This window comes from Meriones unguiculatus, chromosome 2, assembly GCF_030254825.1.
Source record: "Meriones unguiculatus strain TT.TT164.6M chromosome 2, Bangor_MerUng_6.1, whole genome shotgun sequence".
NCBI classification, from domain to species: Eukaryota; Metazoa; Chordata; class Mammalia; order Rodentia; family Muridae; genus Meriones; species Meriones unguiculatus.
Window position 1 is genome coordinate 107,056,663 of NC_083350.1, and position 15,507 is coordinate 107,072,169.

The following is a 15,507-nucleotide window of genomic DNA, read 5'->3' on the forward strand; positions in this document are numbered from 1 at the left end:
TAGAAGAGGCCCTGTGCCCTGGTCTGCAATAAGCTTAAGGGGATTTGGTTGCTCCTGGCCTTTGGGCTCCCATTTACAGATCCAGCTTCAGCTGCCTCTGACAACCTGAGGTGGCCACATGCTTCCTTCATCTTCACAGATCCTTGATAAAAGGTAATAAGAACAAAAATAATAGCCAGGCAGTGGTGGTGCAGAACTTTAATCTCAGCACTTGGGAGGCAGAGGCAGGCAGATCTCTTAAGTGTGAGGTCAGCCTGATCTACAGAGTGAGTTCCAGGACTACACAGAGAAACCCTGTCTCAAAAAACAAAACAAATATACAAACAAAAAATCAGAAATACCCTGAACATTTGTTAAGGGAAAATCATTTTATGATTTCCCCAACCTCTGTTTTCCCATCTCTTGAGGAATCTCCTTCATCAACACCAGCGGCCTCTGCTTCCTGACTTCAGCATCTTCTCTTAGAGCTCTAATAAGCAGCTGGGCTGCCAGCACATGTGTAATCCAGCCCTGGAGACGTAGAGGCAGAAGTAGGACATCAAGGCCAGCCTGGGCTACATGAGACCTTATCTCAAAACAAAACCTTTGTGAAGCCCTGACTGACCTGAAACTTGCTATATATAGACCTGGCTTGCCTCAAGCTCAGACTCTCTAACTGCCTATGCCTCCCAGGAGCTGATATTAAAAGCATGAGTCACATGTCCAGTGTTGGGGGAGACCTTCACAGGCATCACCAAATAATCACCCCCAATCACTACATCACCAGGAGCTCCTGCCTAGCCTTCACCACCTCAAAAGTGAAGACCTTCCCTTCATTGCTCAAATCCAGCACTTGAAGTAATCCTAATTCCTTTATCTCATACATAGTTCCTTCCTTCAGCAAGTCACCCCTCACCACCTCCGGCTCCCGAATCATCCAAGTCATTGTCATCACTTGCACAGATCACTCCAGGTGACCCATATAATTTGTCTCCCTTCTGTCACCCCTTCTCACCCTTGCACAGCTGGCTAGCGTGGTTCCAGAAAAGCCTGAGTCAACAAAGCATGAGTCTCAGCCAGGCATGGCATGGTGCACAGACCTGTATATAATCCTCAGTGTTCACCAAGTTGAGGCACGAGGCCAGCTGGGTCACCAAGAGACTGTGTAAAAAGCAATTGCAACAAAGCATGGCACCATCTCACAGGAAGAAGCTTAATTGCACAGACCGTCTGCTCACCCCTAACCCTGCTAGTCCTTCCCTCTAGGTCATCTTCATTAAGCCACGCCCATCTGCCTACAGGGTCTTCTTGCCTCCCTTGATTGGAGTTGTCTGCCTTGAAGGCATTGCCAAACGGCTTCTGTTCAAGTCCAGACTACCAGACAGAAACAGGAGCCTCCCTATCCCCCTGACCAGGCTTCCTCTGAAGCCCCTCTCGTCTAATCTCCCTGTCTCTCCAGCAGGCCTGTCCTCCAGGCAGGAATGCTGCCTGACGTTCCCTAACAGAACTTTCTCCTTAATAAACTGCCTCGCCAAATACATGGCGGCACTCAAACTTTCTGCCTAGTTGCTTGCTAAGATTTTCTTTCTGCTGCTTATAAATTCTTCTCTTGGACTCATTCAAGTTGCATTAACAGATGTTGATGGCTTCAAGGGATTGTTTTTTTTTAAGTTCTTGTTAGCTTGATGCTCCTGTTAAATGATTATAGTGGAGCATAGTGAAAAATTTTATTGGTCTTTTTATTACTTTTTAAATTTTGTTTGTTTTGAAGCGTAGTCTTGCTATGTAGCCTCAGCTGGACTCAAATTCATGATCCCTCGGTCCTGCCCTCCTGAGGGCTGGGATTACAAGCGTATGCCACCATGCACAACAGTAATTTATTTTAGTGAACAAATAATTATATGTATTTGTGAGCTATACATCGATAGTAAGTGCAAGTGTATAATATAGAATCTTCAAATCAGGTTAAGTAGCTTCTATCACCTTAAACATCTATTGGTTTCTGAATTGTTTTAATTTCATTCTACACAACCATTGTTTATGATATGATGTTATATAAGGACATTTTCATGCAAGCGTGTATTGTACATACTCTCCATATTCCCATGCTCCTGCTATTATTTGTTTGGGTGGACAGGGACTCAAGAGTCATGCCTCAAAACGATAAAAAGCATTTCACCCAGCAGCACAAGAGAAAACATTTACAAGGTATTAGAGGAAGCAAGAAAGAAATCAGTAGCATCAGTAACCATGTAATTGCCACTAAAAGTTGTGCTTTCTGATTGGCTACACTGGAATATGACTACACTCTGCATTTTCTTCAGAGATGCTCAGAGTACCAGCACTGCCTCAGTCTAATGGCCTCTCTGTTATCTCAACATTGCAAAGATTAGGTTGCATCTCATTTCTAGATTATTTCTAATTTTAATTTTTAAATCTAGTGGCTTTTTTTTTTTCTCAAACTGTACAGAAGAATATTGTTTAGATGATCCACGCCAGGGGTCCCCAGCACCAAGGAGGCTGAAAAAGAAAAGTTGCAGGTTTGAGACCAGCCTCAACTTCATAGGAAAGTCCTATCTTAAAACAGAACAAAGTAAAGAGAAAAGATTAAAAAGTTGATTTAGTGAACTTGAAAACCCACTCTGGATAAAATCTGATGTTTGTGCTACTCAGTAGGTAATGCACCTAACTGCTATGGAGAAAGACAGACATGCTACAGTTCTACAGTCATGATTGATCGCATAGCAGTATTTCTGGGCTTTACAAAGGATCTACAGTGTGGGACAGGCTGAAGCTGCTGTGTGGCTACAGAGATGAGCCACTTACCCTGGGGAAGATCTGAGTCCAACTGCTGCTGAGTTCTTTGACTTGGCTCACAGATTTTTTTTTCATAATTCTTGAGTGACCTAGTGGTGCATAAAAGTTAGAGATTTCATACTGCAGCTCAGATGCTAGCTTGTCTTGCTGTAATTGCAAACACCTGCCTGAGTGGACATGCTTCTTCCTCTAGCTGGGGTGAAGGGATTGGATTCCGCTTAGACATCTCCACTTCCTGTTGTCTATACACACACACACACACACACACACACACACTCACACACACACATACACTCATACATATGCGCATGCTCACACACACATGCAGTCACATGTATATGCACACACAAAGATCCACTCACATATTCACCCTTTGCCACTTGCTTCATAGGAGCAGCTCAGCAGTGGGTTGTTGAAATAAGAGGGTTTTCATTTCAGGTGTTTTCAAAACACGGCTCTGCTCATAGAGCCAGAAGCAGTTAAAAGCAGAGTGACTGCCGGCTGCAGTGGTGCACACCTGTTATTCCAGCACTCAGGGAGGCAGAGGCAGGTGAACTGTGAGTTCGGGGCCAGCCTGGTCTACAAAGCAAATCCAGGGTAGCTACACAGAGAAACCCTGTCTTGAAAAATAAATAAATAAATAAATAAATAAATGAAAAAGTAGAGTGAGTGAACTGAAACAGCCTATGTTAAAAAAATTTAATGTTACATGTATTTAAGAATGAGTGGGTATTATCGAGTCCTGCTGCTTGCTCCATAGCTCAGTAGTCACCTGCATTCTTTAAAGCCAGATTCAACCTGGGCTCTCTGCTAGTGGACCCGTAGAGAAATATCCATGAAGCTTTCCGTACTTCTGAAAGGTGAAAAGAATCAAATACGTTGTCTTTGAAATGGTTTACACAGAAAGTGTTGAGTAACTGTGAGCTGTCACTGCTGTGTATCCACTCTGTCACGGGACTCTATTTACAAGGAATATGATTTCCTAGTCACTAGAAGGAACACAGACTAATATTAAAGAGGTGGGGAATGAAAGTGTGATGGTTAATACTATATTAATATTTCATTTTTTAAATTCGACAAAAAGAATAAGTACATAAAAGAAATTAGCATTTCATACAAAGAAAACATTTGGGTGCTGGCCAAATGCTAGCCCTTGAATAACTCCAGAGGAACTCAGAATACTAATGCCGCGATCATCTTAACTGAAAGCTTGGCAAGCACAGGAAGTGGAGGAGGCAGCTGGAATGTGAATCAAGTAAGTGTCATTAAGAAAAAGATTTGCCTGGAACTCTTCTTCCCGGCCCTTTGGCTATTTGAAAAACAAATAGTATTTGCTCACTGCTTTTTCTCTAAAGATAAGGCAGCCCAGATCCCTACCTCACATTTCTTTCCTGGGCGGGAGGAATTTCACACATGCAGGGGGACTGGAAGATAAACCATCTGTCTCTACACAGAAGTATCTAACTGCCGGAAGGCAAAGGTGAGTCAAGTATTTGGAGGCTTTGGACAATTTAATCATAAATTAACCCTGAGCAAACTGAGTAGTACGACAAAAAGTTGATGGATCTACAGTAGATTTTAAGTGACAGTATACCACCAGGTCAGAGTATGTTTATTTTCCCAAATGGCTTATGCTTTGTCAGCAAGTGACCGGTTTTTAGATTCCACACACCAGAGGGTTTGTGATTGTACACTGAGCATTGAACTCTAGGAACATAGCGTGATTGCCGGGTTGTCTCCAACTATGACTCAACCAGGTAACAATTGCAGCCTGGGCTTACTAGGAAAATAGGTCAATGGCTTGCCAAAAGGCAGAGGTCAGTGCAGGGACAGAGGGGGAAGGGAGAGTGTGTGTGCCTATATTGTAAAGGTGGGGTCAGCTCTCAAACATTTTTCCTGCTAAAAACAGACACTCTAGCCTGGGGGTGGCCAAGGCGTATAATCCCAGCACTCAAAAGACAAAAGCAGCTAGATCTCAGAGTTAAGAGGCCAGCCAGGGCTGCACACTGAGCCCTATTTGAAAAAGCAAATCATTATTTGAGACTTCACAAAATAAAGTGTGTTTCATAACCAGCAATAAGAGATATGGACCATTGAAAAACTTTAAGCTTTGAAAACAAAAGTGCATGCATAATAATGTATAGGAATATAATTTATAGCAAAATTAAAACTACCAATATCTTAAAAAAAAATCATGCAAAGCCATTTCTGTGTAAACTAATTAGTCTTGTTACTAAAGGAAATGAAGATGGACCACTTTTGTGTTCTATTCCTTATGATATAAAATTTTATTCAATATTTTGTGTACCATACATTCTAAGAGTAAGCTTTTTTTAATGTCTGATAATACAGGAAAAGTGAAGAAGAGAATTTAAGTTGTAGTAAAAAATATTTAAGCCCCGAAATGTACTGAGGAGTAAATGAAAAGAGAAGTGTTAGGAATCAAATTAGATAGGGGGTCACCTCTCTAAAAATGTAGAGTCACCATCAGTGAGGTAGGAGCCAAAGAAAACTAAAGACAAGTGATTTTTGAAAATTTGAATAGTAATCATTGATCAAAAGAGAAAAAAATATGTTTCACTTCAGAAGGAATTTCAAACATGGTTACATTAGAGACCCAACCATTACAGTTGTCGTTGAAGATTTTCAAGTGCGTGATGACAAAGGGGACTGTAAACTGTGAGAAACCAGCCTGCCAGGGATGTACTTTATATTACTGTTTCAGAGACTGTTAGTGACCTTGCATCATGGCTAAATGTGTTTTCATCTAGTTTTAGGCTGGCTGGAGATGGATGAGCCAGGCTACCATCCCATAGCAACATTGACAAACACACACACACCACCACCACCACTACACCTTGGAAACCAAGACTGAACCCAGGGCAAGCATTCCACCACTGAGCTAAACCCCCAGCCCTCTTTGACACAAATTCTTATCCTTTATTGTCACACTTAGTCTTTCTGCAGACCTCAGGCTTGTGATAAAACTAAAGTAGAGCAGATCAGAAGAGGGTTTTGCACTCCAGGCAAACAGCAGCCTGCTCTGGCATTCTTTGCCTGCCTGCATCTATGAGCTGTCACAAGAAAATTAATCAGAAACCAGGACTGAGGGGAAAGGGAGGGACAGATGGAGGGAAGGAGGCAGGCAGGGGGAAGAAATGTTCCCCCCAACCCCCGTTTCTTTACTTTAAACCAAAAGCAGTCATCTACTGCTTTTAAAATTATTTCAAAATAGTATTATCCACAAAACAGTAAAAGTTTTGAAAAAAAAGTAAGAGGAAAAAGGTTTGTTTTCTGTTGAGACACTCATCTGCTTTATTCTTTTTGCCCAGTTCCTCCTGTTGGGGAGACAGGAAACAGAAAGACCTCACTCAGCCTGCTGGATGCTGGATTTTGGGGAGCAGTCCAAGGTTGGGAGGAAGGACTTTTTGCTGAGATGGCTTCAGGATACTTTTGCCTGAATTAGTTCTAATGAAACACTATCCTACCTGAGGTTGTTTCCTCTGCTTAATCCCTGGAGGAAATCCCTTTGCTTTTCAGAGATAAAAAGTTAGTAGAACAAAGAGAAAGTCAGGGAAGTGCCCGGGCCTTCGATATAGAATTTCACTGAAGCTTTTCCAAGCCTAGGGATAGAGCCCGAGGGCCGCGCTGTTTATTTCTACACCTGGATTGAATATCAAGGTCTCTGAGATGAATCATTTAGAAGCCTGGTGTTGCAGGGGGCTTTTGCTTCTTCGGGACTCTTTAATAATGACTGTGTCAAAGGCAGGAATCACACAGAGAGTTCAAAGTTAAATCCCCTCTTCTGCACCACTTTTATCCAGAGGAGACTAGGGAGTCTTGTTTTCCGTGTGAAGAGGAGAGATTGATGGGGAAGGAGAGTGTCAGGCGCTCCAGGTGGCATTCTCGCAAGGCAGCACCTGTCTGAGACTTTCATCATTTTCATCTTCAGCTTAACCAGTGATTAAGGTAAAAGACTCTGGGATTTGATGTGGATCCAGATGTGAGCAGGAAAAATATATATGAAAGGAGCAGGAAGGCCTGACCGTCGCTGGTGCCAGCCACTTTTCAGAGAGCATATCAAAGCTCAACTCAAACCACAAAGGGCCTCGTGGACCCAGCAAGGGAAGCAAGAAATGACTTTGCAAATGTAAAAAGCTAGAAAAACGAAACTCCTGTACAACGTTGACCATTAACAGAACCATGAGGTGACTTAGGCCCGTGTGCGCCGGTTAATATAGCCAGGAGCCCGCCTCAAAAGCAATCTTCTTAACCTCCCTTGCCTACATCCCTTACCAAGCTTGGCCAGCCTAGCTGCCCCTTAGCTAGAGTTACAAACTCGGCAGACATGGTTGATTTGGCCTTTAGTGTTTTGTTCTGTTTGTTTGTTTCTAAATTTGGTGCTAAGCCTACAAAAACCATTTTACATCGAATGCTAAGTCACTGGCTTCTGTGGAGAAGAGGGAGAACTAGTGTCACATGCTGTATTTTGCTTAGAGCTTTGTTAAGTATTAGGCATCACAGGCAGCCACTTCCACTCACCTGACCTACTTGTCTTTGGGACCACGCCTGCCGTTTAGGTCTGAATCCAGACAGCGAGACACGTGTGCTCAGAGGCTCATCTTTCGCCTCCTCACAGAGCTGAGAATGCAGAACCAGTGAGGCTTGCCCCTTTGTTTTACGGAGATGGAAACCCAGCGTTGACTATGCCATGTGGGAATGCCACTAACCCAAGCCAAAGAAAGGAGCAATCTATCCTTCTCAAACCCCTGCTTTCTAACCTACCCACTGTTCTATGCTGCCGTCTGCAGTTTCTATTTAACGTTTCAAAACACTAAACAGATTTCAGAAACCCTAAAGTCGCGAAGGCTGGAGAGATGGCCCAGAGGTTAAGAGCAGCGCTGTCTGCTCTTCCAGAGGACTGAGGTTTAGTTCCCAGCACCCACATGGCAGCTCACACCTGTCTGTATACTCCTGTTCCAGGGGATCTGACACCTTCACAAAGACATATGTGCAGGCAAACCACCAATGCGCATAAAAAGATAAAGAGGGATCACCAAAAAACTTTAAAACCCATAGTCTTAAATAATCAGATAGTAAGTAGAAACCACCTCTTCCAAGTAATGTGATTAGAACAGTTAAAATGATGTATGGAGAAGCGTCTTTGGGTAGCAATGTGAGAGGAAGTTTTCATTGTATTTTCCTGAACTTTCATAATTGCTTATTAAGCTTGTATGGTGGTACATGCCTGTAATATCAGCCCTCAGGGGGCTGAAACAGAAGGCTGGCAAGATCCTGTCCCCTCTCTCCAAAAATAACATCCATTAATTTTAATAATAAAACTTTATGTGGTGAACACAGTGAAACCAGCCCAGTCTCGATAACTTACTTCCGTTGTTTGCCAGATAGTCACTTCCTTGCCTCCCCTGAGGCCCTGGCTGGCCTTGTGCCCTTGTGCTGGTGAATGAGGCATGACAGGAAGTCTGCTAGTTGTTCAAGATTTTCAGGACCCTCACTCAGTCTTAAACAGAGTTGTATAAAATGCTAAGCAGACTTCTAGAGGAAAGTTACAGATTTTGAAATGTGGTAGAAAACCAAAAGCAAAACCTTGCCTTTCGTTAATTTAAATATTGTCCCCATGGATTAAGCCCTATGAGGTTTTCAATTACTTGCAGCTGTGTGTGTGTGTTGAGTATTGAATTAAAAAAGAAATAAGGGAAAGGAAAGGACATGACTTCTTCTAGGTATGGGGAAAGAGAAAGTTTATTAAGGATAAAAGGAAGAGTGTAGGTAGAGGCGGGGACAGGGCCATCTGAAGGCATCCAGAATGGACATGACCAGACTGAGCTGGGCCATGTGGGAAGGGGGAGAGGGGAAAGATGGCTTGCAGTAGTCAGGAGGACAAAGGTACAAAAAACAAGTGTGGGTAACCAGAAAGTCTGGTTTACATAGGGAAGAGCCTCTGGGGGGAAGGGCTCCCCAGCCCCTGGGTTGGAGATTTCAGGGCGAGGGTGGGGTATGGCAGCCATACCCTAACCGGGTAGGGACTGAGAGATGCTGGGAGAACCTGTCAACCAGGTCTGCTTTGATATGTTAAGTATCAAATGGAACTCAGCCATTTGTCCCAAGTCAGAAACAACACACACACTAAAGGTAGTAAATTCAAACATGTTAGCTTTTAGTTCTACCAGGACTCCCTCTGAAGCTTGAAGTGAGAGCTAGGCTCTTGATTATCTGCTGCAATAGAAAAGGCTAGTGAAAAAAAAAAAAACAGTAGGAAATCACATTGCATTCCCTCTATGAACACGCTGATAATCATCCATTTTTGTTCCTTTTCAAAAGTCTGGGTCTACCAATCCCCGGCTTCCATGCAGCTGATTGGGTATAGAAGTCTTGATTCTGATCATTGTCAAATAAAAAGGGATGTGTTCATGTTTTCAAGGGCTCTGCTGAAGAACATGACACTCAGTTCAAGTTGCCCTCTGACCTTTGCTGGTGACGCTATAGAGGTGAGACACAAATTTAGAAGTGTGCTTGGGGAAAAACTCGCATGTGCAAGGGATGAAGACACTGGCTGCCACCTCATAAAGCTGGCTGTATGATGCAGATCCAAAAAAATTGACAGGGGACACTGACAGCTGTTAGACTGAAAGGTAATGGATGCATTTAGCTCATTTCACTGAAAGGAGGTCGTTTTAAAGGACAAATGCAAAGCTAAGGAAGTCAGGCGCTCAATTATGTCAACCCAGGAAATTATGTCCAACCAGGAAAGAAGCTGGTTAGAAAAGTAAGGAGTTATGGTCTAGGCTAAACTACCTGAACCAAAAACCAAAATCAAGTGCTGGAGCTCCTTAGAACTATTGCAGTCATCAAAATTACAGGCAGCAGGTCTGACATTTGACAAGCTTTGGCCAAAGACAGACTTTGAGAAGCTGCTAGTATTCATGGGTGACCTCAAAAGTTTCTAATCCAATTCACTTCTATGTCAGTATGAGTACCAGTTATCAATAATGCTATAAATTTAGGTGTTGAAAGTGTTACATTAAAAAGGTGTGCATAGGGGAGCTGGGAGCTGGATCACTCTGTGTTGTATAAACCCGAGGACCTGAGTTCAACCTCAAGAATCCACATTTAAAAAGCAAAGCAAAGAAAACCAAGGGCATCATGGCAAGCGCCTATAATGCCAACACTGGGGAGGAAGGTAGAGACAAAAGGATCTCTGGTCAAAAAAGTTTGCTGGCCAGCCAGTTTATCTAATGGATAAACTGCAGACCAACCTATCTCAACAAATAAGGTAGATGGTACGCAGCTCCTTAAGAATGATATCTGAGTTAACCTCATATCTCCTCAGACTCCTGCACACATGGCTGAGCACACACACACACACACACACACACACCCAGAGCGCGAGAGAGAGTCAGAGACAGAGAAACGGACAGACAGACAGAGACAGAAAGATAGAAGATAAAAAAAATAGAAAGAAAATGACATAAAATTAAACACCTGCTTCCCAAGCCTGGGAGTTCCTAAAGCACTGACTGACTGCAAAATCTCACTTTCACCACCATGAATGAGAAATGGCCCATGTTCAAGGCCATCTAATCCTGCGAAAAGCACTCTACGTGTGATAGTAATATTGGCTGTTTCAAGGGAAAGAGGGAATATTTGACTTGAGTTAAAGTTGCTGCTTACTGTTAGAATCAACTCCAGCGTGATCACAGCCTGGCTGACCCATGCAAAGTTACAGATGTTTAAATTGGCCAGTGGCACTTGGAAATAGACGCCAAGGTCATAATGATGCGTTGTTCAGTTCTTAGCACTTTGTGGGGACCTGCCTTGAAAAAGCTTTTACTTCAAAATTATGAGGCAAAAGGTTAAGACTACGGCTTCAAGAAAATAACCTTTGGAATTCAAGCTCCAGGGAGGGAACTGTGAGGAAACTTTGTTCCTTTCAGAAGTGTCCGGAATGTAGGTCAACACTAAGTAGTGTGCGCCAAAGCCAGGGCTTACAGGAAACCTGGGTGGGGCTAGAGAAAGGAAAATCCAAGGGTGTGAAAGCGTCGATTTAAGAGAGAAGGGAGGGAAGGGCACGGGAAAGCCTGTGCAGGGCTTCTGGTTGGCTTTTCCGCTCTTTTGTTTTTTCCCTTTGTGTGTGGTGCTGGAGCGGAATCTGGGGGGCCCCCACACGCTGCACAGTTGCTTTATCACTAAGACACTTCTGCTAAGTGCTTGTCTTCTTGACCTCGTCCTATCGCCCCTCCTGAGCGGCCCGTCCCTGTTCTTTCTTCTCCATCCCAGAAGAGGAAGGGATTATGCTCAAGGAACCCCTTCTATGCCCCAGACCGAGTTGCCGGAGATGGAAAACAGTGCAGGGCTCTGTGGCTCCACTTAACAGACTCTGAGGCTGTTCTAAAGACCATTCCACCCACTTGCCCCGTTGTGAAGTAGATGAGTGGGGCCCCTGTGGCAACAGGGACGAGCCCAGATGAGCTCAAGCAAGTGGGACAATCCTACTTCCCTCTGTCAGGGGGTTACATCTGGGATACTCTGAGTATAATACAAAGGTGTCCCAAGCCTGGCTTCATGTGTACGGAAAGCAACAAGAGATCCTGTCCCAAGCCTGCCTTCATGTGTACGGAAAGCAACAAGAGATCCTGGGATTAGAATTTGGAAAAGAGAACAAGAACAAGATGAAGAATTTCCTTCCTTTCTCCCAGACCCACTCCTGAGCGCTGAAACTTAGAAGATGGCTCGGAGGACGGCTTGCCTCACTGGCACATATACCACCATTCTTCCAGAGCCACAGTCTAGCTCAGTAAGATCTGCGGATGAATCATATCCATCTGCAGATGGATATGGTATGATGGAGGAGTTACCATATAATCTACTCAGCTAGACTTTTGCACAGGTCTGTCTCCACGGAGATAGATATTTTCAGGAGGACTTATAAATACAACACAGTGAGCACTCTCTTCACAGCAATGGTTAAGTCACCTAACTACTTGGGTTTAAGATAGATTTGATAGGGGCTGGAGAGATGGCTCAGTGGTTAAGAGCACCGGCTGCTCTTCCAGCAGTCCAGAGTTCAATTTCCAGCACCCACATGGTGGCTCACAACCATCTATAATATGATCTTCTGGCATGCAGGAGTACATACAGATAGAGCACTCATATACATTACATATTTTTTAAAAAAGATAGATTTTTTAAAAAAATCTATCGACTATGGTGGAGCACACCTTTAATCCCAGTACTCAGGAGGCAGAAGCAGGTTGATCTTGAGTTCAAGGACAGCCTAGTCTACAGAGTGAGTTCCAGGACAGCCAAGGCTACACAGAGAAACCCTGTCTTGAAAAACAAAACAAATACACTTAGTAGTTCTACTTCCTTCACGTTCTGTTTTAAATCCAGACTTAAAGAAAAGATGGAAAATAATAGAAAGGATTGCTATCTACCTTTTGCTCAAATGCCCCCCCTTGCTAAGGTTTTGTCAGCTTTGATTGGCCACCATCAAGGATCTGTCAGTCATTATCTTTCTGAGACAACTGAAAATTAGAGACATGGTGCTTCTGGCCACTGGAACTGTCAATGTGAATTTTTAACAGACAAGGATGTTCTACATAACCTCAGTTCAGTTATGAAAGTGAGAACTTCAGGCTGGATGAGGCTCGTTGGTTGAATGCCAGCAGCAAATAAGCCAGGTGTGGTAACGCACACCTGTAATCCCAGCAATTGGGAGATTGAGGCAGGAGCGGGAGTGTTCAAGGTCGTCCTCCTCGACAAAGTGAGTTGGAGGCCAAAAGCAAATCAATGAAAGCAGGAAGTTGATACTGGTGTGGTACCGTCATCTAATGTCACTGTTTAACCCACCCATTTCTTTCACATTCACAATCACCTACTGGCCGGATATACATGGGGCGGAAAATACGGTTTCCTTCTGTTTCTAGAATGCAATCTGAGATTATGCATTGCATTTGCTTGTGATGTCTCTTCCATCTGCGATGATTCTACGCTCTTGTTTTATTTACTTTTACCACCTCTGTGCTTTCTAAAGGTTTGACCATTGTTTTGAAGAATTTGGGTTTCTGTGCTAGGTCCCTTTGATTGACATATGCATTTGGCCAGGTATGTGGCAAAAATCATATGTTTCTTCAGAATGTAGTATCAGGGAGCATGCAAGGTCAGTCTGTCCCAGTGTTGGCAGGATTCACTTTGCTCTCTCCTCAAAACCAAGCAGATATGCCTGTCACAGTAAAGTGGAGGTTAAGTGTCTCCACTTCAGTATAATAGCTGCCCTCACTCCAGCCCTACACAGGAACAAGAAAACAAATAATACACCCCCAAGAAAGTATAGTCCTGAAGTGACCAGATTTCCTCAGCTCGATAATTTGCTTGATCAGGAATGGGAAGAAAATACCTTTTTCTCCCTCTCCTAGTAGAAAAGGGTGTCTTATGACTGACATATTCAGGAAGTACCAGGTCTGCTGTTAAACAAGTTATACAATGCAATTGTGTAATATCAAACTATGAGTTTACGCTGGGTCATGTTTCTAGTGCCTACTCACACATCCACTGATCTGCCCTGCTGATTGCAGCTCTGCCCAAACCCTCACTCTGGATGAGTTTTAACTTCAAAAGTGCCCCGTCTTATCCAACCACTAACAGCAATTGGGAGGGGCCCAGGGAGCTACAAGTGTGCTGGGGCAACTCGCAATTCTGGGGAAGCTGTTTCCAAGGGAAGTGTCTCACCGGAAACAAGGCTGTGGCCTCGTCCTACCCGGAGGCTGGGAGAAGAGGCTGAACCAGAAGCCATGGAGGTGGGCCCTGGGAACCAATTCATTTAAAAGAGAGATGGCTGGGGGCTAAAGCCATGTCAGAGGTGACACACATTTTATATTTAAATTATGAAACAACAGATCAATAAAACCAAAATTCTTTGTGATTTTACATTCATCTATTTATTACTTATTTGTTTGGAGAATCATTGTTTTATGTTTTTTTTTGTTTTGTTTTGTTTTTGTTCTTTTGGTGGTGGTGGTAGGAGCAGGGGATTGGTTTGTTTTTGTTTTTTTAGACAGGGTTTTTCTGTGCAGCCCCAGCTGTCCTGGAACTCACTCTGTAGACCAGACCAGGCTGGCCTCAAACTCAGAGCTGCCTGCCTCTGACTCCCTAGTGCTGGGATTAAAGGCGTGTGCCATCCCCTCCCAGCTTGTTTTTGTTCTTTTAAGGCAGGGTCTCGTGTAACCAAGGCAGGCTGGGTTTTCTATGTAACTCCTAATCCTTTTCCCCCTGCCTCTAAAGTGCTGGAGTTATAAAACGCACTCCCTCCCTGGTTTACATGAACTCATCCACTGTGGACACATATGTTTACCACATTTTTACTTGGAGCGACTGGCCAAGAGAAAATTAAGATGGTCATTCTAGTAAATTTTGGTAGTTCCCTCTAACAAACCAGTAGGTGTGATTTGATCTAAGTTGTTAGGCGTCCCAATCTAAGTTAAGCCTCAGAAATACAGACAAGCCTGGGATCACATGTCAGCAAGAGCCAGGCCCAGGCAGACACGACTGCAGACTGCTCCATCCCGGCCCCTAGTCAGGCCTTCCAGCAAACGCCTGGGGAGAACCAGACCTCACACACTCACCACAGGATTGACAGGCAATACTTGAGTTGGATCTAGAAAAAGGAAGGTCGGGAGAGTCCAGGGACCCAGGCTTAAGAGCCAACAGACCCCAACGGGCATGGAATGTCAGGCTGACGCTAACATTCTCTTTGCTAATACCTTCTGGTATTGACTCCTGTGAGTACATCCCATATGTTAATTAACTGGTGTAAAAGTTGATTTTGATCTGGTCACCTTATACATTTATTAATCACCCATTGAACTGATAATTAGAGGTAACAGCAAAACACAGGAGGGAGAGATGAAATATGTTACTTTCTTTCTAAAAATGATTTAAAAAAAAAAAAGAACAAACAGATTGTGACACATGAAAAAGTAAGTAACGTGAAAGGCTGAGATACCAATTCAGTCTCCTTTGCTTTGATTTGATTTGATTTTCATTTGGTTTTTTGAGACAGGGTTTCTCTTTGCAGCCCTGGCTGTCCTGGAACTCTAGATGTAGACCTGGCCTTGAACTCACAGTGGTCTACCTGCCTCCGCCTCCTGAGTGCTGGTAATAAAGGCATGCACCACTACTACCTTCAGTCTGTTTTCCTGAATGCTCAAACCAAAATAAACACACACACACACACACACACACACACACACACACACACACCTTTACCCATTCCAATTAATAATTTAGTATTACAAGCAGAAAATTAATAATACTAATGATATAAACCATTTCTCTAAATCCAGAGATAATTCTTAAGAGTTATTTATATTACCAATGTATTTTCATTTCTATTTGCAAAATATTGGCATCTTCAGTCAACTAGATAGTTTTAGTGTAGGAAAAATACCTTATCAAGGTATGTGAAAAAGAGCTATTTTTGGCTTTTTTGAGTAAGAGTCTCCCTTTTTAGCCCAAGCTGGTGTCAAACTCAGAGTAATCCTCCTGCTTCAGCTTCAAACTGCTGGAATCATAAGGGTGATCTACTACACTGGGCTAAAGTATTTTAAAACAAACAATCACACAGGTAAAATATAGACTCCTCAGCCAATGTGACACAGAGAAACCCTGTCTCAAAAACCAAACACAAACAAC